Source organism: Aethalodelphis obliquidens, unplaced genomic scaffold (assembly GCF_003676395.1).
Source record: "Aethalodelphis obliquidens isolate GAN/ISIS:26980383/991018 unplaced genomic scaffold, ASM367639v1 scaffold52, whole genome shotgun sequence".
In the NCBI taxonomy this organism is placed as follows: Eukaryota; Metazoa; Chordata; class Mammalia; order Artiodactyla; family Delphinidae; genus Aethalodelphis; species Aethalodelphis obliquidens.
In genome coordinates, this window is record NW_020837996.1 from 10143485 (window position 1) to 10168852 (window position 25368).

The window sequence follows — 25368 nt, forward strand, 5'->3', positions numbered from 1 at the left end:
TTAGACCAACCATTAGCATCTTGGAAATTTGAAATTGACTCTATTGGCACTGGAAATAAACAAAATAATAACTCACTTTATGTCCCAGGAAATACTTGTGTATTTGTTAGAAGCTGAAAAGGAATGAAGGCACGAATAGGGGCACTCTCGGCTAAAATAAATCATCCACATAAATATGGGCAGCTTGGGCTTCCCTGGTGGCATGGTGGTTGAGAGTCTGCCTGCCGATGCAAGGGACACGGGTTCGTGCCCCACTCCGGGAAGATCCCACATGCCGCAGAGCAGCTGGGCCCGTGACCCATGGCCGCTGAGCCTGCGCGTCCGGAGCCTGTGCTCTGCAACGGGAGAGGCCGCGACAGTGAGAGGCCCGCGTACAGCAAAAAAAAAAAAAAAAAAAAAATATATATATATATATATATATATATATATATATGGGCAGCTTTTAAGTTGAAATGACAATTTACTACTTTTGCAATTTTTACTCCCTATTGGGAACACTGTCATACACTTTTGTGAGAAATGGCTGTCTTTTTTATTAAGTTATGAATAGTATAGAAGAGTCAATAGGTACTTAATATGACTGTTTATGGTTAGGATCGCTTTCAAATTTGTTTTGGCATAATACTTCCATCAGAACTTTCTAAGTCAGTTAATAAAAAACATGGAATACTTCCATTAGAGGTCATTTATTATAGGCTATTTCCTACGATTTCTTTGCTTTCAATTTCTTGTCAAATGAAAGGCCACATCTCAGCTTCTCCTGAACAATTTTGAGCTTTAGCTTCTATAGTACAGTTGTCTACTGCATATTCTAAAATTGGGATCCCCACTGGGAACTACAGGAATCCATGGTAAGTAAAGAAGATACACAGCAATATGTATGAGAATTTTTTTTTTCTTCTTAGTTTTAATATTCTTTAAGATAGCATGCTGGCTTCCTCTGATGTGGGAACATTCTTCAAAAGACACTAAATTTAAGGTTTTAAACAATATTCTGAAATGCTTATACAACATTCATTTTTGAGATTTAAAAAAGTATGGGTTAATAGGTAGTTTCAGACAATAACAGAACAAAGCCATTATATTTGGAGTATGAGACCAAAATATTTTTGTGAGATCCAGTGTTCAGGATTACACTGGTTACTTTATTTGATAGAAGTATAATGTATGGCATCAGTATGTAGATGAATTATGACTGTTTCATGTTTTATTGTCAAATTTCCTTGGCTAATAAAGTCATAGATAATGAAGCTGGCAGATGAGATCATTTTCTGGAGTTTTCAAGGTCAATATGTCAATTAAGACTGTGGGCTAATTCATTAGTACTAGAAAAAAAATGAACATGTTGAGCTACAGGAGATTGCAAGCCCGGGATATCAAACAACTGTACTGACTTATGACAGCCTCAAGTTCTCTATTTTGTGAAGTGATTTAGAGGAGCAAATTACTTTTTCACTAATTTGACAAAGATGAAACTTTCTAAAACTGCATAATATAGGTTCAGATACTGCTGCATCATATAAATCAGTGAACCATGATACATATACTGAGCCAAATTCTCCAAGAACATAAATTTTCTGTTTCATTTGGCAGCAGTATAAATTTGTTTAATGCATTCATTCATTGGACAAGGATTTACAATCTACTGACTATGTACTCTGCACGAGATTCTCTGTTCAGCCACCTGGGAGGCAAAACAAAAAAAAGGCAGCCATGCTCTTCACTCTCACATAACTTACAGAGACCGATATTAAACAAGTACATAATTAGTGTTAATTATAGTTGGCATAAGTACCACAAAGGGAAATCTTGCATGATGTGATAGGATACAGTTGTTATTATATAGTACCTTAAAAATGTGTGGTCTGAACATATTCATAGATGCTATTTACTAATTAAATGTAATTGAGTATTTATTGAGAACCTACTATATTCCATTCATTCTATGGGTGCTGAGGATATAAGGAAATCACACAGTGTAACTGGGGAAAAGGATACATGCACAGCAAAATGCAAAAGCTATGGAAGCACAGACAAAAGGGTGGCCCCTGAGATTAAAAATGAAGACTTTAGAAAGAATCTCATTCATTCATTTATTCATGCATTCCTTGAACATCTGTCAGATTTCAAACACGGTACTTTGGGTCAGAAATTTCTGTCAATAAAACACAACCTCTGTCCATAAAGGATGTCCAATCAGGATGAGTTGCCCCTCAGGGGACCTAAGGCCATGTCTGGAGACATTTTTCTTTGTCATGACTGGGGAGAGGGCTCTACTGCCATCCACTGGATAGAGGCCAGAGATGCTGTTAAACATCCTACAATGTAAAGGACATTTTGCACACACAACAAATATTTACCCTCACAATGGATAATTATCCATCCCAAAATGTCAACAGGGCCAAGGTTGATAAACCCTTGAGAACCATAGAGAAATAAGTATCAATTACAGTCCAGTAGTACTAGTGTTGAAATGTGGCTGTGGTTTAAAAAACTCAGTAAAGGATAGATTGTGATGAAAGAAAGAGAATAGGCAAGGAAGATCATTTGGCTTGGCATGCTGCTATTGCAAATTATGGTGAGATGCTGGAAAGACCTGGGCTAGGACTATCAAAATGAAGAGAGCAAGGTTAATTTTAAAAATTCATGTGAGAGGAAATCTGAGAGGTAAAATAAGTACTGCTTTACTTGGCAATTATGTGGTGGAAATTTTCAGGGAGAAAGGGCTGAAGCAGATGGAAGGGGCAGTGATTTCCTTAAGATTTGTTTAGTTTGGGAGGTAGGTTATAGCGTTAACACTAACAAACATTGAAACACAGGAGGAGGAGCAAGTTTGGAGGGATATTAACAATGATAATAAAGATAATCCTTACACCAATAGTCCCTGACTTATGATGGCTCGACTGAAAAGTTTTTGACTTTACGACGGGGCAAAAGCAACATGCATTCAGTAGAAACCATACTTCAAATTTTGAATTTTGATTTTCCTGGGCTAGCAATATGTGGTACAATGCTCTCTTGTGATGCTGGGCAGTGGCAGCGAACCGCAGCAGCCAGTCAGCCATGCCATCATGAGGGTAGAGAACCAATACACTTACCACCATTCTGTATCCATATGACCATTCTGTTTTCCACTTTTGGTACAGTATTCAATAAATTAAATGAGATATTCAACACTTTATTATACAATAGGATTTGTGTTGGACCATTTTGCTCAACAGTAAGCTAATTTAAGTGTTCTGAACACGTTTAAGGCAGGCTAGGCTAAGCTAAGATGCTCAGTAAGTTAGGTGTAGTAAATGCATTTTCTGACTTACAATATTTTCAAATTACAATGGGTTTACTGAGACATAACCCCATCATAAGTTGAGGAAGATCTGTATGCTATCATGTGTTAGTGTGCTAGTCAGAGCAAACATTATTAAATTAGTCATAACTGTTGATACGGAGGTAGTGCTATTTAAAGTTAGTATAGCTGAGCCTTGAACTAGTGTAGGGCTTAGGGGCACTGACCTCCCCACCCCAAACAGTCAAAACTCCACGTATAACTTTACCATCAGCCCTTTGTATCTGTGGTTCCACATCCACTGATTCAACCAACCTCCCACTGCATGTACTGTAGTACATATTTATTGAAAAAAATCCAGTATAAGTGGACCTGTGCAGTTCAAACCTGTGTTGCTGAAGTGTCAACTGTACTGTTATCCACAATTTTTAAGACAGGGTAAGAAAGATCAAATAAATTGCTCAAGGTCACACTGCTTATAAGAGGCAATATCCAGGCTACAACTGAGATTTATTTTCTCTTAAAGCTGAGGTTTGCAACCTCTATGCTCTATTGGATAAGCAAGGAGACTGGACAATCCAGGTGGAGTTTTCACACTCTGGATTCAGACTGCCTGGCTTCTCCAAACAGCAAAACCTGGTGTAAAAGCTTGTATACTACTAGCTTATTAGGGAGTACAATTCCAGGGAAGCTGAAGTGAGGAGAAATGTGAGTGAGTCATTGATGTAGGGAAAGCAATCGTTCAATATTAAATCAAGCACACTTGACATCCTGATTAAAGGAGAATCCTCTAAGAGGCCATTTAAACTTTGCATTTCAGGACAGTCCATGCAGAAGAAGAAAAGGAGACTATTCAACAAGGTCTCAACAACATTAGTGAAATATTCACTCCAAAACCTTTAATTTTCATGTACAATTATCCTTTAATTCTCCTTCCAGCTTGCTCATACAGAGATAACCAAGCGACCCTCAGTGGCAGCAGAGATGACCTGGGACAGGAAACAAGAGAAATACAGCATGCATGTGCAGAAGACAAGATACTGCTGAGCTGTGCCTGTGAGAATCAACCACAAGGAAGCTAATGCAAAATAAGTGGCCAAGTCCTGGAGACAAGTGCAGTTGGGAAGCTATGCAATGGTATGTAAGACGTAGCTGATATAGCTGGTCTCTACAAATTATCAGTTTTGTCACTTTCTTAAGTTACTCCCCCTCCTGGGGTCTTAATTTCCTCATCTGTAAAACAGAGAAAAATCATAGTACCTACCTTGTAGTGTTGTGAGGATTAAAAGATTTAATATATATCAATCAATTAAAACATTACCAGCATAAGCACCAAATGTATTATCTGTTACGGGCATCACTACCACTGGTGCTGCTGAAAAAGAGAAAAACAGCCACTTATACCCAGGAACTGGCTGACTCAACAGCAAGGGTTTGGTGTTGTTAGGAGCTGACCTGGCACTCACAGCTAAGGGTGTTATGTTCTCTTGTGAATATAAACAATCTCAGACAAAACACCGAGATCTTTTCACATTTGAAAAGATGTGAAAAATTGTCAAATTGCAGAAGTAAATTGCCAAGGATTGAACCAGGGAGAATACACCAGCATTGAAGGGACAGGCCAAATAAAAAGGACTGATCACTTTGTTCAATGAATAGATTTATCAGTAGTCATGCAGGAGAAGAAGTAAGAGTTCAACTTATAGAAAGAAGGAGAGAGTTTTAAGAATGTCATGGTGGGGCTTCCCTGGTGGCTCAGTGGTTGGGAGTCCGCCTGCCGATGCAGGGGACGCGGGTCCGTGCCCCAGTCCGGGAGGATCCCACATGCCGCGGAGCGGCTGGGCCCGTGAGCCATGGCCGCTGAGCCTGTGCGTCCGGAGCCTGTGCCCCACAACGGGAGAGGCTGCAACAGTGAGAGGCCCGTGTACCGAAAAAAAAAAAGAATGCCATGGTGGTCCCATGTGCATGATTTTTAAATGTCCAGGTAAATAAACTCTAGGGAAAGTCCATTGGAACAGACATATAGGGAGTACGATAGTCAATACTCCAAAGAGTATTTGAGTAAATGGATGAAATAAAAGAAGATGGATTACAGTGGGCAAAGTGATCAGTGAGAAATGGGGAAATCAGTCATTTTTAAAGTATGAATGTGAATAGGACAAAGATGGGAATTTAACTTTCAGGAAATATAGCATTGCAGGAGGGATTATTTATGACAGGGACAAGTAAACATTTTAGTTTGCTTTAAGAAAGGTTCTGTGGGAAAGGAGTATTTGCAGATCCAAGAAAGTGAGGGAAAGTTTGATGAATTAAGATCCTAGAGTACGTGGGAGGAAAAGAGATTAAGAACATGGTTGGAGAACTAACCTAAAAAGATCAAAAGCATTTCATTTTCTGAAATGGGAGAAACTAAAGAGAGACAAATACTAGTATCACTGAATGTGAAGGATCTGTGTTAGAGGTTGAGGAGAGGCAGCTAAGGCATTTTGTCATTGTTGACTTGTTTTCTCAGTCAGGAAATAGTCCGAGACATCTGTGGATGTCATCTGAGCTTGATAACTCCAGAACAGCCACGTCAAAAAAAAGAGTAACTGGAGACAATAAGCAGAAAAGAAAAAGACTGTCAGGCATTATTAAGAATGCAGTTAGGAGGGAAGCTTCTATACTCATAGCTCTAATGGACCTGATCAGCATGGCTCTGTAATGTTTCTCTAGCGGTCCTCAGCAAATGACATGAGGACAAGACAAATAATATGCTTGGACTAATCCCTGAGCTCAACGGCAAATTTTCTGTGATGGACGATTAAGGGGAACAAAAGAATAGAAAGTCTGGGGCTTCCCTGGTGACGCAGTGGTTGAGGGTCCGCCTGCCGATACAGGGGACACGGGTTGGTGCCCCGGTCCGGGAGGATCCCACGTGCCGCGGAAAGGCTGGGCCCGTGAGCCATGGCCGCTGAGTCTGCGCGTCCAGAGCCTGTGCTCCGCAACGGGAGAGGCCACAACGGTGAGAGGCCCGTGTACCGCAAAAAAAAAAAAAAAAAAAAAATAGAAAGTCTGATAAGAGCACGACTGAAATGAGTGATGAATATGTCCAGGCTAGATAAACAACAAAGGAAAGCCAGCTACAAAATAACCTATTAAGGGAGCTCAAAGCTCTAAAGTCATTGGTGGTGGAGGAATAGAGGTAGTATAGAAGTTAATGGGAGGGGATGAGGGAGGAGTTTGAAGTGGGAGGGGAGGTCAAGAGCTAGGTTCAGTAACAATGCCAGTGAGGGAATTTGAAGGTGGGAAAGACAGATGATTTCAGATAAAGAGTTTAAGATTTTGGAAATACAACAGTTATGAGGATAGTAAGATGAATACAGTGGTCTAGAAATTTGGCCTTGAGGTCGGACAGGGTATGGAGGGAAGTGACTAGAAAAGGTGTCCAGGACCCTAGGGGCCAGCAAACGTATTGCATGTTAACAGAAGACAAACTTTAAAAAAGATTACTAAATATTAGTTATTTTATTTTCACAGGGAAAACAGGATTCCTACTATACTATAAAAATTAAGAACGAAAAAGAAAATCCCTTTAATGTTTCATACCATAATTCAGAAAATTTACTCTTATTGTGTGATAACAATTCCATTAAACTATAGGTGAGAATTATTTTTACATAAAGTTCATAGTCTACATACAGACACTACCTTCTGAAGAAGATGCCAAATAGATTTGTTTGTGCCAGAGAAGCCACACATATAGGGAAAAGCCTCACACATCTATTACGGTTTCTACAAAAAGAGCTGAACTAATTGCTGTTATCTACTGATATAACTTTAAAACAGATTCAAAAGATTTAAGAAGCTACATTGTCAAAAGAACAGTATACAATTCTTGTGTCACTATTCTATGCATGAGATTCTAAATACTAAAGGTGACTGGATAAATTTGGGGACCCTGGTAAATACTTGGTACTACAAATACTGAAGTTTTATTTAGCCCTGCAGAGAAATTCAGTATTCTCATTCAGGAGAAATTTTAAAGAATGACTCATTATAAATTGTTCTTCCAGAACGTCTGGCTTTTAGAGGTGATTTAGTAGGGCAAAAAGTAAAACATACACATATTTTACTTCCTACAAACAAGACTGTACTTTCCATCTATATTATAAAATAATAAATCATATTTCCAAAGAAAGAAGTTCCCTGATTATATTCCTGAGAAAATGCATGTGTGTTCATTCTTAACATATTAATTTTGCTACATGTGATAGGATCTTACTTTAAGCTTTGCCTTTGTCCTACTGCTGATCATAGACGCTGTGGGAATAATCAAAACCACTAAGATGAGATGGCAAGAAATGCCAACATAATACTTAGGATATGTTGGTAAAGCCTGTGTTACCTGGGCAGTTTTGCTGTAACATGTAGAATTTTCTTTTAAAAAATAAGGTGGGGGAATCGGGAAGATGGCAGAAGAGTAAGACGTGGAGATCACCTTCCTCCCCACAGCTACACCAGAAATACATCTACACGTGGAACAACTCCTACAGAACACCTACTGAACGCTGGCAGAAGACCTCAGACTTCCCAAAAGGCAAGAAACTCCCCACGTTCCTGGGTAGGGCAAAAGAAAAAAGAATAAACAGAGATAAAAGAACAGAGACAGGACCTGCACCAGTGGGAGGGAGCTGTGAAGGAGGAAAGGTTTCCACACAGTAGGAAGCCCCTTCGCGGGCGGAGAGTGCGGGAGGCGGAGGCGGAAAGCTTCGGAGCCGCGGGGGAGAGCACAGCAACAGGGGTGTGGAGGGCTAAGCAGAGAGATTCCCGCACAGAGGATCGGTGCCGACCGGCACTCACCAGCCCGAGAGGCTTGTCTGCTCACCCGCTGGGGTGGGCGGGGCTTGCAGCTGAGGCTCAGGCTTCCATCAGAGTGCAGAGAGAGGACTGGGGTTGACGGTGTGAACACAGCCTGCAGGGGGTTAGTGCGCCACGGCTAGCTAGGTGGGAGTCCGGGGAAAAGTCTGGACCTGACGAAGAGACAAGAGACATTTTCTTCCCTCTTTGTTTCCTGGAGCGCGAGGAGACGGGATTAAGAGCGCTGCTTAAAGGAGCTCCAGAGACAGGCGTGAGCCGCGGCTAAAAGCGCGGACCCCAAAGACGGGCATGAGACACTAAGGCTGCTGCTGCCGCCACCAAGAAGCCTGTGTGCGAGCACAGGTCACTGTCCACACCTCCCTTCTGGGGAGCCTGTGCAGCCTGCCACTGCCAGGGTCCCGGGATCCAGGGACAACTCCCCCAGGAGAACGCACAGCGCGCCTCAGGCTGGTGCAACGTCACGCAGGCCTCTGCCGCCGCAGGCTCGCCCCACACTCCTTGCCCCTCCCTCCCCACGGCCTGAGTGAGCCAGAGTCCCCGAAGCAGCTGTTCCTTTAACCCCGTCCTGTCTGAGCGAAGAACAGACACCCTCTGGTGACCTACACGCAGAGGCAGGGCCATATCCAAAGCTGAGCCCCGAGAGCTGTGCGAACAAAGAAGAGAAAGGGAAATCTCTCCCAGCAGCCTCAGAAGCAGCGGATTCCACAATCAACTTGATGTACCCTGCATCTGTGGAATACATGAATAGACAAAGAATCATTCCAAACTGAGGAGGTGGCCTTTGAGAGCAAGATTTATTATTTTTTTCCCCTTTTCCTCTTTTTGTAAGTGTGTATATGTATGCTTCTGCGTGAGATTTTGTCAGTATAGCTTTGCTTTCACCATTTGTCCTAGGGTTCTAACTGTCCGTTTTGTGTTTTTTTAATTTTTTTCTTAATTATTTTTTATTTTAATTATTTTATTTTATCTTACTTTATTTTATCTTCTTTATTTCCTTCCTTCCTTCCTTCCTTCCCTCCCTCCCTCCCTTCTCTCCCCTCCCTCCCTCCCTCCCTCTCTCTCTCTCTCTCTCTCTCTTTCTCTCCCCCCCCCTTGTTTGTTTGTTTCTTCTTTTTCTCCATTTTATTCTGAGCCTTGTGGATGAAACACTCTTAGTGCTGCAGCCAGGAGTCTGTGCTGTGCCTCTGAGGTTGGAGAGCCAACTTCAGGACACTGGTCCACCAGAGACCTCCCAGTTGCATGTAATATCAAATGGCGAAAGCTTTCCCAGAGATCGTCATCTCAAAGCTAAGACCCAGCTCCACTGAACGACCAGCAAGCTACAGTCCAGGACACCCTATGCCAAACAACTAGCAAAACAGGAACACAACCCCACCCATTAGCAGAGAGGCTGCCTAAAATCATAATAAGTCCACAGACACCCCAAAACACACCACCAGATGTGGACCTGCCCACCAGAAAGACGAGATCCAGCCTCATCCACCAGAACACAGGCACTAGTCCCCTCCACCAGGAAGCCTACACAACCTACTAAACCAACTTTAGCCACTGGGGACAGACACCAAAAACAACGGGAACTACGAACCTGCAGCCTGCAAAAAGGAGACCCCAAACACAGTAAGATAAGCAAAATGAGAAGACAGAAAAACACACAGCAGATGAAGGAGCAAGATAAAAACCCACCAGACCTAACAAATGAAGAGGAAATAGGCAGTCTACCTGAAAAACAATTCAGAACAATAACAGTAAAGATGATCCAAAATCTGGGAAAGAGAATAGACAAAATGCAAAAAACATTTAACAAGGACCTAGAAGAACTAAAAATGAAAGAAGCAACAATGAACAACATAATAAATGAAATTAAAAATACTCTAGATGGAATCAATAGCAGAATAACTGAGACAGAAGAACGGATAACTGACCTGGAAGATAAAACAGTGGAAATAACTACTGCAGAGCAGAATAAAGAAAAAAGAATGAAAAGAACTGAGGACAGTCTCAGAGACCTCCGGGACAACATTAAAACACACCAACATTCGAATTATAGGGGCTCCAGAAGAAGAAGAGAAAAAGAAAGGGACTGAGAAAATATTTGAAGAGATTATAGTTGAAAACTTCCCTAATATGGGAAAGGAAATACTTAATCAAGTCCAGGAAGCACAGAGAGTCCCATACAGGATAAATCCAAGGAGGAATATGCCAAGACACATACTAACCAAACTGTCAAAAATTAAATACAAAGAAAACATATTAAAAGCAGCAAGGGAAAAACAACAAATAACACACAAGTGAATCCCCATAAGGTTAACAGCTGATCTTTCAGCAGAAACTCTGCAAGCCAGAAGGGAGTGGCAGGACATATTTAAAGTGATGAAGGAGAGAAACCTACAACCAAGATTACTCTACCCAGCAAGGATCTCATTCAGATTTGATGGAGAAATTAAAACCTTTACAGACAAATAAAAGCTGAGAGAGTTCAGCACCACCAAACCAGCTTTATAACAAATGCTAAAGGAACTTCTCTAGGCAAGAAACACAAGAGAAGGGACAGACCTACAATAACAAACACAAAACAATTAAGAAAATAGGAATAGGAACATACATATCGATAATTACCTTAAATGTAAATGCTTAAATGCTCGCACCAAAAGACACAGACTGGCTGAATGGATACAAAAACAAGACTCATATATATGCTGTCTACAACAGACCCGCTTCAGACCTAGAGACACATACAGACTGAAAGTGAGGGGATGGAAAAAGATATTCCATGCAAATGCAAACCAAAACAAAGCTGGAGTAGCAATTCTCATATCAGACAAAATAGACTTTAAAATAAAGACTATTACAAGAGACAAAGAAGGACACTACATAATGATCACGGGATTGATCCAAGAAGAAGATATAACAATTGTAAATATTTATGCACCCACCATAGGAGCACCTCAATACATAAGGCAAATACTAACAGCCATAAAATGGGAAATCGACAGTAACACATTCATAGTAGGGGACTTTAACACTCCACTTTCACCAATGGACAGATCATCGAAAATGAAAATAAATAAGGAAACACAAGCTTTAAATGATACATTAAACAAGATGGACTTAATTGATATTTATAGGACATTCCATCCAAAAACAACAGAATACACATTTTTCTCAAGTGCCAATGGAACATTCTCCAGGATAGATCATATATTGGATCACAAATCAAGTCTTGGTAAATTTAAGAAAACTGAAATTTTATCAAGTATCTTTTCTGACCACAACACTATGAGACTAGATATAAATTACAGGAAAAGATCTGTAAAAAATACAAACACATGGAGGCTAAACAATACACTACTTAATAACGAAGTGATCACTGAAGAAACCAAAGAGGAAATCAAAAAATACCCAGAAACAAATGACAATGGAGACACGACGACCAAAAACCTATGGAACACAGCAAAAGCAGTTCTAAGAGGGAAGTTTATAGCAATACAATCCTACCTTAAGAAACAGGAAACATCTCGAATAAACAACCTAACCTTGCACCTAAAGCAATTAGAGAAAGAAGAAAAAAAATACCCCAAAGTTAGCAGAAGAAAAGAAATCATAAAGATCAGATCAGAAATCAATGAAAAAGAAATGAAGGAAACAATAGCAAAGATCAATAAAACTAAAAGCTGGTTCTTTGAGAAGATAAACAAAATTGATAAACCATTAGCCAGACTCATCAAGAAAAAAAGGGAGAAGACTCAAATCAATAGAATTAGAAATGAAAAAGGAGAAGTAACAACTGACACTGCAGAAATACAAAGGATCATGAGAGATTACTACAAGCAACTCTATGCCAATAAAATGGACAATCTGGAAGAAATGGACAAATTCTTAGAAATGCACAACATGCCAAGACTGAATCAGGAAGAAATAGAAAATATGAACAGACGAATCACAAGCACTGAAATTGAAACTGTGATTAAAAATCTTCCAACAAACAAAAGCCCAGGACCAGATGGCTTCACAGGCGAATTCTATCAAACATTTAGAGAAGAGCTAACACCTATCCTTCTCAAACTCTTCCAAAATATAGCAGAGGGAGGAATACTCCCAAACTCATTCTATGAGGCCACCATCACCCTGATACCAAAACCAGACAAAGATGTCACAAAAAAAGAAAACTACAGGCCAATATCACTGATGAACATAGATGCAAAAATCCTCAACAAAATACTAGCAAACAGAATCCAACAGCACATTAAAAGGATCATACACCATGATCAAGTGGGGTTTATTCCAGGAATGCAAGGATTCTTCAATATACGCAAAGCAATCAACATGATACACCATATTAACAAAGTGAAGGAGAAAAACCATATGATCATCTCAATAGATGCAGAGAAAGCTTTCGACAAAATTCAACACACATTTATGATAAAAACCCTGCAGAAAGTAGGCATAGAGGGAACCTTCCTCAACGTAATAAAGGCCATATATGACAAACCCACAGCCAACATCATCCTCAATGGTGAAAAACTGAAAGCATTTCCACTAAGATCAGGAACAAGATAAGGCTGCCCACTCTCACCACTCTTATTCAACATAGTTTTGGAAGTTTTAGCCACAGCAATCAGAGAAGAAAAGGAAAGAAAAGGAATCCAGATCAGAAAAGAAGAAGTAGAGCTGTCATTGTTTGCAGATGACATGATACTATACATAGAGAATCCTAAAGATGCTACCAGAAAACTACTAGAGCTAATCAATGAATTTGGTAAAGTAGCAGGATACAAAATTAATGCACAGAAATCTCTGGCATTCCTATACACTAATGATGAAACATCTGAAAGTGAAATCAAGAAAACACTCCCATTTACCACTGCAACAAAAAGAATAAAATATCTAGGAATAAACCTACCTAAGGAGACAAAAGACCTGTATTCAGAAAATTATAAGACACTGATGAAAGAAATTAAAGATGATACAAACAGATGGAGAGATATACCATGTTCTTGGATTGGAAGAATCAATACTGTGAAAATGACTCTACTACCCAAAGCAATCCATAGCTTCAATGCAATCCCTATCGAACTACCACTGGCATTTTTCACAGAACTAGAACAAAAAATTTCACAATTTGTATGGAAACACAAAAGACCCCGAATAGCCAAAGCAATCTTGAGAACGAAAAACGGAGCTGGAGGAATTAGGCTCCCTGACTTCAGACTATACTACAAAGCTCCAGTAATCAAGACAGTATGGTACTGGCACAAAAACAGAAAGATAGATCAGTGGAACAGGATAGAAAACCCAGAGATAAACCCACTCACATATGGTCACCTTATCTTTGATAAAGGAGGCAGGAATGTACAGTGGAGAAAGGACAGCCTCTTCAATAAGTGGTGCTGAGAAAACTGGACAGGTACAGGTAAAAGTATGAGATTAGATCACTCCCTAACACCATACACAAAAATAAGCTCAAAATGGATTAAAGACCTAAATGTAAGGCCAGAAACTATCAAACTCTTAGAGGAAAACATAGGCAGAACACTCTATGACATAAATCACAGCAAGGTCCTTTTTGACTCACTTCCTAGAGAAATGGAAACAAAAATAAACAAATGGGACCTAATGAAACTTCAAAGCTTTTGCACAGCAAAGGGAACCATAAACAAGACCAAAAGACAACCCTCAGAATGGGAGAAAATATTTGCAAATGAAGCAACTGACAAAGGATTAATCTCCAAAATTTACAAGCAGCTCATGCAGCTCAATAACAAAAAAACAAACAAGCCAATCCAAAAATGGGCAGAAGACCGAAATAGACATTTCTCCAAAGAAGATATACAGACTGCCAACAAACACATGAAAGAATGCTCAACATCATTAATCATTAGAGATAGGCAAATCAAAACTACCATGAGATATCATCTCACACCAGTCAGAATGGCCATCATCAAAACATCTAGAAACAATAAATGCTGGAGAGGGTGTGGAGAAAAGGGAACACTCTTCCACTGCTGGTGGGAATGTGAATTGGTACAGCCATTGTGGACAACAGTATGGAGGTTCCTTAAAAAACTACAAATAGAACTACCATATGACCCAGCAATCCCACTACTGGGCATATACCCTGAGAAAACCATAATTCAAAAAGAGTCATGTACCAAAATGTTCATTGCAGCTCTATTTACAATAGCCCAGAGATGGAAACAACCTAAGTGTCCATCATCGTATGAATAGATAAAGAAGATGTGGCACATATATACAATGGAATATTACTCAGCCATAAAAAGAAACAAAATTGAGCTATTTGTAATGAGGTGGATGGACCTAGAGTCTGTCATACAGGGTGAAGTCAGAAATAGAAAGACAAATACCATATGCTAACACGTATATATGGAATTTAAGAAAAAAAAATGTCATGAAGAACCTAGGGGTAAGACAGGAGTAAAGACACAGACCTACTAGGAAATGGACTTGAGGATACGGGGAGGGGGAAGGGTAAGCTGTGACAAAGCGAGAGAGTGGCATGGACATATATACACTACCAAACGTAAAATAGATAGCTAGTGGGAAGCAGCCGCATAGCACAGGGAGATCAGCTCGGTACTTTGTGACCACCTAGAGGGGTGGGATAGCGAGGGTGGGAGGGAGGGAGGGAGACGCAAGAGGGAAGAGATATGGGGACATATGTATATGTACAAGTGATTCACTTTGTTATAAAGCAGAAACTAACACACCATTGTAAAGCAATTATACTCCAATAAAGATGTAAAAAAAAAATTGGGTGATCTGTACAGTACATAAAAGTAAAAATAGGAAAAAATCAACATTTTAATATTTTTTTCTTCTGGAATCCCCCAGCAATATTATAAGACTCATTTAACTCATTTGAGTGAGTTTTTAATAAGGTATCAAAAGGTAGACCATTTTCTCTAGTCTTTCTTGGGAATTGCAGTTAATTAAATGTAGGTACAAACCTAACTCCTAGGGATATTTTTGGTTACGTTTTGAGACTTTTTTATTTCTAACTAATTTTCGTTGGATCTCTATGCCATTCTGACCCCTCTCTACTCTCCGCAGGTGATTAAGATCTCTGCTTACTTCATTCACTGTCAGATAGGAATAACTCATTTCAAACTTCTGATTTACTTGCAGAGCTGACAGCTTTGTTAGTTACGACCTAGGATTTTACTCTGTTATAGTCACAAAAATTTTCACTCTTATTGATTTTATACATAAATAATGAGGCTGGGTTGTATGTTCTTAGCTAGTAACCTACCTCTCCTTTGCTTTGAAGTGTTATTAGATTTTTAAACCTGAGATCCTGACTCTTGTCTCTCAATTTCCACATATCTATTGGGATAATCAGAAGTTATAAATATGTCATGTTTGAGTACCTAGAAGTTTGCATACAGTATGGTAGCCTCTAGTTATTTGTAGCTTTTGAGCCCTTGAAATGTGTTGCTAGTCTGAATTGAGATGTGCTGTAAGTTTAAAACACAAAGTAGATATTGACATCTTAGTACAAAAACAATGTAAAACATCTCAATTTTTATATTGATTAGGTGTTTAAATGACAATACTTTTACGTTTTGTTAAAATAAAACATTAAAATAATTTTAGCTATAAATAAGCAGTACAGTTCTGAAAATTTTTAAATTACATGTGATTCATATTTGTGTTTCCCATTATAATTCTCCTGGATAGTAGTGCCCTAAAAGAAAGTTTGAAATTAGACCTCTCAGCAAATGCTGTATTCCACAAAAACAAGACAGAACAAAACAAAAAGCAGCTATGTATGGAGAATATTATAGGGAACCCTATGTCAGGGAAGAAGAAATTGTCCTCTACCCTTCTAGGTTCTTATGGCTCGTCTACAAATTAAATTGACATGAGACAGATTAACAGGAGAAAATCAAACAAAAGTTGAATATCATGTTTACATGGGAGAGACCCAGGAAAACTGAGTAACTCACGAAAATGGCCCAAGCTCTCACCTTAAATACCATTTTCAGTTAAAGACAAAAGAGGATGTTAGGGTAGTGACTTGGGACTTCAAAGGGGAGGGAGGCAATTTACATGGAGATGGAAAAGCAAATGTTTGGTAAACAAATGTTTACTGGCCTGTGCAAAGACAATGAAACACAGAGAGGACTTTGAACAAACAGACTTTCCTAGGTTCCTCCCTGTCCACCTAGTTCATACTATAGTTACCTCTGGTGACAACTCCCTGCCTGGTACAGGTCCTCTATTTACATTCTTTCAAACAGTTAGGGGCAAGGTCAAAGGTTCTTTCTCTTTTGGGCCTTAAAAATAATCAGTCTAAATTAATCCTCACACCAAAGAAAGCCATTTAGGGGTGGCATATTTTTCTCCCCTACGCCTACTACTTACCCCACCATTTCTCAAGGGTTTTGCTTATTCTTTCTCTTTGAAAATAGCCAAGATTTTAGTAGCAGCAATTTAAAGGTATGGATTGACAAGAACCAAGTTTTAAAGTGCTTTAGAGTGGAACCCAGTAATTAAAAATATAGTCTTTCTACTGCTTACAACATAATGTATTATTCTGTAAAAATAACACATTCAGTACAGCTGATGAAGTTGAAGAGAACCTCTGCATCTTGCACCTCTAGCATTCTTTAGACATGAAAATGGTTATGCAAAAGCAGATAAAATGAAAAACTATTTCTCTCTTATATTTACTTTTTTGGTCACAAATGTACAATGATTATTCATGGGGCATTCTGGAAGTACCCCACTGGTGAATGCAGTAAATGATTCAGCACTCCTCTGGTCATGAATAATTCATAGGGGAAGTGTCATATACCAAATTTGTTGGGTTACGTGATTCCTACAGTGCCTTTTAAAACTTGATCTACAGACTTATTCCCACTGCACTATTTTTACCATATCTGTGTGGGAGGACAACTACTATGATAGACATAAAACCTGAAACTAGTTAAATGATACTGTAAAATGCTCCATAAAGTTCAAGTGCAACATGGAATGATTTCTCCATTTCTTTAAGCGTGATGACCAACCTTGGGATTCATGGAAACATCAAACCTCTGTTTTAAATAGGGATGTTTTTAAAGCATGGTAATATTAACTTTTTAACCATGAATGGCATATTATGATTTTTAAAAATTGACTTTTATCAACTCTTTTCCTTATATCTGCCTCTCATTTTTATTTCCTTTTAATAATTTTTATTATTTTTTTAAATAATAAAGAATTCATATTCAATAGAACAAGTTACAAATAAAGTGGAAATACTTGATTTTTTGATTTTATCAATATAATAGAAATAATAATATCAGGTCTAAAAACGGAATCTGGAAAGTCTAATAAGACTTCTAAAAGTTCGCTAACATTTGATCTATCACATATGTCAATGAGGATTTAACACCTCCAAAGCCAATTTCTTACTCCTAGAGCCATGAGGGTTTAAAAAACCTTTTTTACACTTATGTGAAATTAACTTGTCTTCAATTTATTCCTACAGACACTAATTTATATTAGAACATACTAAAATCTGTATGAAGAAAGCATTTTCAAGACTACCATTCTAATGTAGTTGTGGATGAAGGAAAGAAGAACATTACCCTGAAAATAGTCAAAGAAAAAATACAGCATACAATTCTGCTAAATCTGAAACTCTGTTAGGCTACTAGATCTGCTTCTGCTTAGAGTATGGCTACACGTCAGATAATGTAATGGGATTGCCTTAGGGGATGTCACAATTTTCCCATAAAGTCATTTTCATGAATAGATGTTTCAGGTGGATGGAAATTAAAAAACAGAAAGCAAAGAATCACTTTCTCAGTGGGCAATTTCTGAGATGTTCAGCAATACATTTAAAACACAGAATAATCTGGGAAACCATCAAAATAACAACCATCTGTTCGAATGGTCTTAGAGGAGTACATTTTCTTACAGGAAAACTTCTGAGTTGACCCAACAGAATCTGAGAATAAGAGTGGCAGATGGCTCCTAGGGACTACATTTCAAATAATTTTGTTCTGTAGATGTATAAGAAGTTATTATAAGCAGAAGGAAAGAAAAGGAAGATAAACTGGCATTTGCTGCATTTTCTTTGACACAATGAAGGATTTAAGTTATCCTTCAAAAGTCCTGATATAGGCTTACACACATTATACATTTTAAAATAAAGTGCACATTTTTGCCTACTCTCATCAATTGCACTGCAATGTTCCTGAGGAGCAAGAGAGGATGCTATAGTATCCTGTCACCCGGGATTATGTAAAGCTACCACTTGTTGTGGCGAACTCTTTATGGAGTGAAGCGGGTTTGTTTATTGCACTACTCTGCTTATTTTGATATCGATTCCTAGTTGATATTTTAGAAATTTTACTTATTACAAATCCAGTTGCTCAAAATCTCTTCTATCCCTTATATAGTATCAATTAGTTTAGCAAAAGTTCTAAATAACTCTTACAGAATGAAATGTGTCTCCTCAAAATTCCTATGTTCAAGCTCTACCCCTTGACCCGCATGTGACTGTACCTGGAGATGAGGCCTTTAAGGAAGGTTAAATGAGGTCAAAAGTGTAGGCCCTAATCCGATAGGTCTAGTGTCCTTTTAGGAAGAGAGCTAGCACTAGCTCATGCATGTTCTCTCTCTTCTCTTCTGTCTCTCTAAGCTCAAGCACAGAGAAAAGGCCATATGAGGACACAGCAAGAAGGTGGCCCTCTGAAAGCCAGAAGAGGTCTCACCAGAAACCAGTTCTGCCAGCGCCTTGATCTTGGACTTCTAGGCTCCAGATCCATGACAGAATATATTTCTGCTGTTTAAGCCACCCAGTCTGTGGTAGGTTGTTATGGTAGTCCTGGATGACTAACACAGTATCTGCAGAGAAGCTCAAGTTCTTTGGTTTGTTTCTTTGGGCTTTATTTTGGCTTTGTTTTTTGTTTCTTTGGAACGGACCTGTGATGATTTAGACAACCCAGAGTATTCATGAGCATGCCTAGGAACATAATTATGTGAAGTTTTTGGTGTGTCAAAATAATTTTCACCCTGAAAAGGTTTCTGTCTCATCTCAGTTTCATGTTGAACTATGTTTGATACATTATCAAAATATAATAGCAAATCTGAAATTCTAGAAAAAAGTGTAGCAATAAAAAGTTCTACTGAAGATGCTTAACTTAAGACTATCTCCTCAATGATTACTACTGATTTGCCCTTTGCAATGACACTATAATCCTATGTTATATAGCTTGGACAAGATCAATTTTTGCAAATGATGTCTTTAGCAAAAAGGGTAAAGTGGCTACAACCTCACAAATTGGATATGAATTTAATTATTTTTTATTCACAAAAGTAGTCTTCATAAAATCTTAAAGTCCTAGTAGATCTTAGAACTGAATATGGGTACTGAAAAAAATACTAAAAAGCAATAGAAAAAATAGGGCAAATTATGTAAATATGCAACTAAGAAACAAAATTCAGTATACTATACTTAAATACTAATTAAAATGTGATATAATTTTTGTCTATCCAGTTATCATTATTTTTAAATTAAGACTTTATATTTTAGAGCAGTTTTAGATTCACAGCAAAGTTGAGAGGAAGGTACAGGGACTTCCCATATACTCCATGGCTCCCTACACACACAGCCCCTCCCATTACCAACATTCCCCACCATAATGGTTCATTTGTTACAACTGATGAACCTTACATTGACACATCATAATCACCCAAAGTTCACAGTTTACATTGCAGTTCACTCTTGGTATTGTATATTCTATGGGTGTGGGAAAATGTGTAATGACACATGTCCATCATTATAGTATCACATGCCCTAAAAATCCTCTGTGCTAAGACTATTCATCCCTCTCTCTCTCTTAACCCCTGGCAACCGCTGATCTTTTTATTGCCTTCATAGTTTTGCCTCTTCCAGAATGACGTGTAGTTGGAATTATACTGTACATAGTCTTTTCAAACTGACTTCTTTCACTTAGTAATATGCATTTAAGTCTTCTCCATGGCTTTTTGAGGCTGGAAAGCTCTGTTTTTGTTGTTGTTATTTTCAGTGCTGAATAATATTGTATTGTCTGGATATACCACAGTTTATTTACCCATTCATCACTGAGGAACAGTAGGTTGCTTTCAAGTTTTGGCAATTATGAACAAAGTTGCTATAAACATCCATGTACAGGTTTTTGTGTGGGCATAAGTCTTCAACATAAGTTTTCAACTCCTCTGGAAAAATACCTAGAAGCTTGATTGCTGGATTATATAAGAGTATGATTAGTTTTATAAAAAAAAAAAATGCCAAACTGTCTTCCAAAATGGCTCGTACCATTTTGCATTCCCATCAGCCATGAATGAAAGTTCTTCTTGCTCCACATCCTTGTCAGCATTTGGTGTTGTGTTCTGAATTTTGGCCATTCTAATACGTGTGTAGTGGTATCTTGTTTTAATTTGTAGTTCCCTGATGACGTACGATGTGAAGCATCTTTTCATATTCTTATTTGCCATTTATATATCTTCTTTGGTAAGATGTCTGTTAAGGTCTTTGGTCCATTTTTTAATCAGGTTGTTTCATTCTTACTGTTGAGTTTTAAGGGTTCTTTGTGTATTTTGGATACCACTCCCTTATAAGATGTATCTTTTGAAAATATTTTCTCCCAGTCTATGAGTTGTCTTCTCATTCTCTTGATATTATCTTTCACAGATCAAAAGGTTTTAATGTTAATGAAGTCCAGTTTATCAGTTATTTCTTTCATGGATTGTGCTTTGGTATTGTATCTAAAAAGTCATCACCAGTTAGCATCTTTTAGGTTGCATTTATACATATGAATATTAAAAATGATATGATTTGCAAAGTTTAATGCACCCAGATACAGATAATTTTAAAATGAAAAAACCCAACATATTCAAATTCTGTGAAATTTTAAATAAACTATAGCATATTCAAAGTCTGAAATATCATTATTCATTAAAATGATCTTAAGAATAATATTCTATGAGATAGGAAATTATCTACAATAAAATTTTAAAGCAAAATACCAAAAACATACATAATATGAACTCAATGTAAATAAAAAATTGATATTTATGCAAAGGTTTTTATTAACTTTTAAAATATTTTCTCTAAATATCAGGATTATGAATGCTTCCAATATTATTTTATGACATTTTAAAGTTTTCCAAATTTTTATTATAAAAATACAAAAAGAAATTCACTCTTTTGAAAGGGAAGATTTATTTTCAACACTCTAGGAGGCGAATCAAAAAAGATCCTGCTTCGATTTATGACAGAGAGTGTTCTGCCTATGTTTTCCTCTAAGAGTTTTATAGTATCCACATTTACATTTAGGCCTCTAAACCATTTTGAGTTTATTTTTGTGTGTGGTGTTAGGGAGTGTTCTAATTTCATTCTTTTACATGTAGCTGTCCAGTCTTCCCAGAACCATTTATTGAAGAGACTATCTTTTCTCCATTGTATAGTCTTGCCTTCTTTGTCACAGATTAGTTGGCCATAGGTGCCTGGTTTTATCTCTGAACTTTCTATCCCATTCCATTGATCTATATTTGTTTTTGTGCCAGTACCATACTGTTTTGATGACTGTAGCTGTGTAGTACAGTCTGAAGTCAGGGAGCCTGATTCCTCTAGCTCCGTTTTTCTTTCTCAAGACTGTTTTGGCTAATTGGGGTCTTTTGTGTTTCCATACAAACTGTAAAATTTTTTGTTCTAATTCTGTGAAAAATGTTATTGGTAATTTGATAGGGATTGCATTGAATCTGTAGATTGTTTTGGGTATTATAGTCATTTTGATAATACTGATTCTTCCAATCCAAGAACATTGTATATCTCTCCATCTGTTTGTGTTGTCTTTGATTTCTTTCATCAGTATCTTATAGCTTTCTGAGTACAGGGCTTTTGCCTCCTTAGGTAGGTTTATTCCTAGGTATTTTATTCTTTTTGATGGTAAATGGGATTGTTTCCTTAAATTCTAAACAGATGGGACCTAATTAAACTTAAATGCTTTTGCACAGCAAGGGAAACCATAAACAAAATGAAAAGACAACCTAAACAATAGGAAAACGATATTTTCAAATGAAGTGACCAACAAGGGATTAATCTCCAAAATGTACAAACAGCTCGTGTAGCTCAATATCAAAAAAACAAACAATCCAATCAAAAAATGGGCAGATCTAAATAGACATTTCTCCAAAGACGACATACAGATGGCTGAAAAGCACATGAAAAGACACTGAACATCACTAATTATTAGAGAAATGCATATCAAAACTACAATGAGGTATCACCTCACACCAGTCAGAATGGCCATCATCAAAAATCTACAAACAATGAATGCTGAAATGAGTGTGGAGAAGAGGGAACCCTTCTACACTGTTGGAGGGAATGTAAATTGATACAACCACTATGGAGAACAGATTGGAGGTTTCTTAAAAAACTAAAAATAGAGCTACCATATGATCCAGCAATCCCACTCCTGGGTATATATCCAAAGAAAACCATACTTCGAAAAGATACATGCACCCAAATGTTCACTGCAGCACTATTCACAATAGCCAAGACATGGAAGCAACCTAAATGTCCATCCACTGACAGAGGAATGGATAAAGAAGATGTGGTACATATATACAATGGAATATTAGCCATAACAAATAACAAAATAATGCCATTTTCAGCAAAATGGAATGACCTAAAGATTGTCATACTGAGTGATGTAAGTCAGAGAAAGACAAATATCATATGATATCACTTATATGTGGCATCTTAAAAAACAGTACAAATGAACTTATTTACAAAACAGAAATAGAGTCACAGATGTAGAAAACAATCTTATGGTTACAAGAGGGGAAAAGGGGGGGGGTGGTAAATTGGGAGATTGGGATTGACATATACACATTACTATACATGAAAAAGATAACTAATAAGGAACTACTGTATAACACAGGGAACTCTACTCAATACTCTGTAATGACCTATATGGGAAAAGAATCTAAAAAAGAGTGGATATATGTATATGTATAACTGATTCACTTTGCTGTACAGCAGAAACTAACACAACATTGTAACTCAGCTATACTTCAATAAATTTTTTTAAAAAATGATAATAAAAAGGCAGATTTAGGTCAAATCTGATGAGATCAACAGAATATTCTCTAGCCTATTACTGGATTTATACATTGAAAACAATGCTGATGATATTAGTGAGATGCGAGCTTTATGTAATCCCCCAATTTAGCAAGAGTATTTTCAGGGAAAAGAAGGAAAATTAAAAATTCTAATTATATTAAATATTTGGCCACTTCAGATTCTTGAGCTCCCAAAGCACCTATGCCTGCCCATTCTTTTGTTTGTTTCAAAATACATGAAAGACTTTTAACATATGAATACTAGGAATATAAGACAAACAGAACATTTTCAATATGTACCAACATTGAGCAAATTTTATTTAAGCTACTAAGTTCCAGGGTAAAGGACCTATTCATTTGTTTACCAGTTCTTAAGAGAAGGTGTATAGTGCCTGACATTTTCTAATTTTCTGGGCTTTAAAATTCTGTCCTCAGCATTAAATGAATAGATCTTCAAGAAGTAGTTCTTATGGGCTAATAGCTACTCTGGGCCACTCCAATCTTAAATCACATCAACACAAAATTACTTGAATTAAAAAGAAAGAATACAGCATATACACATATGTACCCACATATCCATACATGCATACAGACTGCAATTCTCTAGAAATCACCTACTTAAATAAGACTGAGTCTTATTTAGTGAATGATATTTTTTAAAGTCCAAGTTATATACTCCTAAATTTATGGTAGATCACATAGTAAAATAAGTTAATCCTTTCTGCTTCATTCATTTATCTTATTATCTACAATTCAATTTTTCCAATAAATAATTATTAGAATAATTAGAATAATTCTTTAAAAATTAATTGACAATTCTAATTATGTATTTCCTAGTTACCTAATGTGTTAAGTAAAACAGACTCTGAGGAAAAGCAAGTAGAGATCCATTCAACTTCCCTTTAAGAACACTAGATAAACTCCATTATTTCCTCACAGTTGAGTCTCCACCCATCTATTTCCTTTGCTTTTAATTTTAACTACAGAGTCAATGTTGCCTTGTCTTCCTTTACATTTGTTGTGAAATCTTCTGGCACTTTTCTTTTCCCTTTCTTGTTGAAATTGTCAGAGTCTATATTTTTCCTTCAGTATTTCACTCAGCCTTAATGAAAATTAACTTCACAGTCAAAATAAAATGAAGTTAATGGAAGAAAAGAAGAAGGTAATAAGTTTAAAAGAAAAGTGATGCCATACCTAGGAAAATCAGTGTCAAAAGCTGTGATCATGTTATCACTTGATTATACAACATCATTAACACAGCTGATGTAAAGTTACCCTGAGTATAATTGTGTGAGAGAAACACAGGTGTGGAGTGTATATACCACCCACTGGATTCTACTCAGAGTCTGTGAAGGTCGTACGTTGTCATCACATTTCAGGACCTCATACCAAAATAGAAGCACCTTTGATGGTAAAAGATAAGGCTGAAGTATGAATGGAAAACCAATTGCCTTCTTTATATTGCAGAAAGCTCACATTACAAGGCATTTCCATTCTAACAGAAATACACTTCACACATTCTATAGATCAAGAAATAGTTGAAACTCTCATATCTGGCACATGAAGCTACTGCATGTTCCAGTCTATTCCCCTTTCTCTCTCTCTTCCTTCCCCCTCAATTCCCTTCCCTGCTCTCTCCTCCTTGACCCCAGACCACATTTCCTTGCTACATCATACCACAAGCAATAGTTTGATCTTTGCCTTAATCCAATACACATCAATCAAATCAATTAAGTGATTAAGCACCAAAGATTTATAACAGGCTCTATAAAAAATAAAACTCAGGATACAACATCTTTAGGACACAGTAATAATCTGGTGTTTAAAATTTAACTTTTCCTAAACCATTCAAAGAAAACAAAACCTAAATATAAAATATAATTAAAAAGAAAAATAATCTGCATCTTTCTCTCCTATTTAACTGGAACTTGGAAATATGTAGTTGATTCTGGAATAAATTAATCTGTAATTATTCAGTATAATTATGATTTAGTAAAAGTAAGTTTTATTAGTTTGTATGCATTTGTTATGATCTTTTTTATTTTTTAAAAGAGGTATCTTTACTGACAGGAACTTTATTTGAGGCCATGCCAGTCAAGATT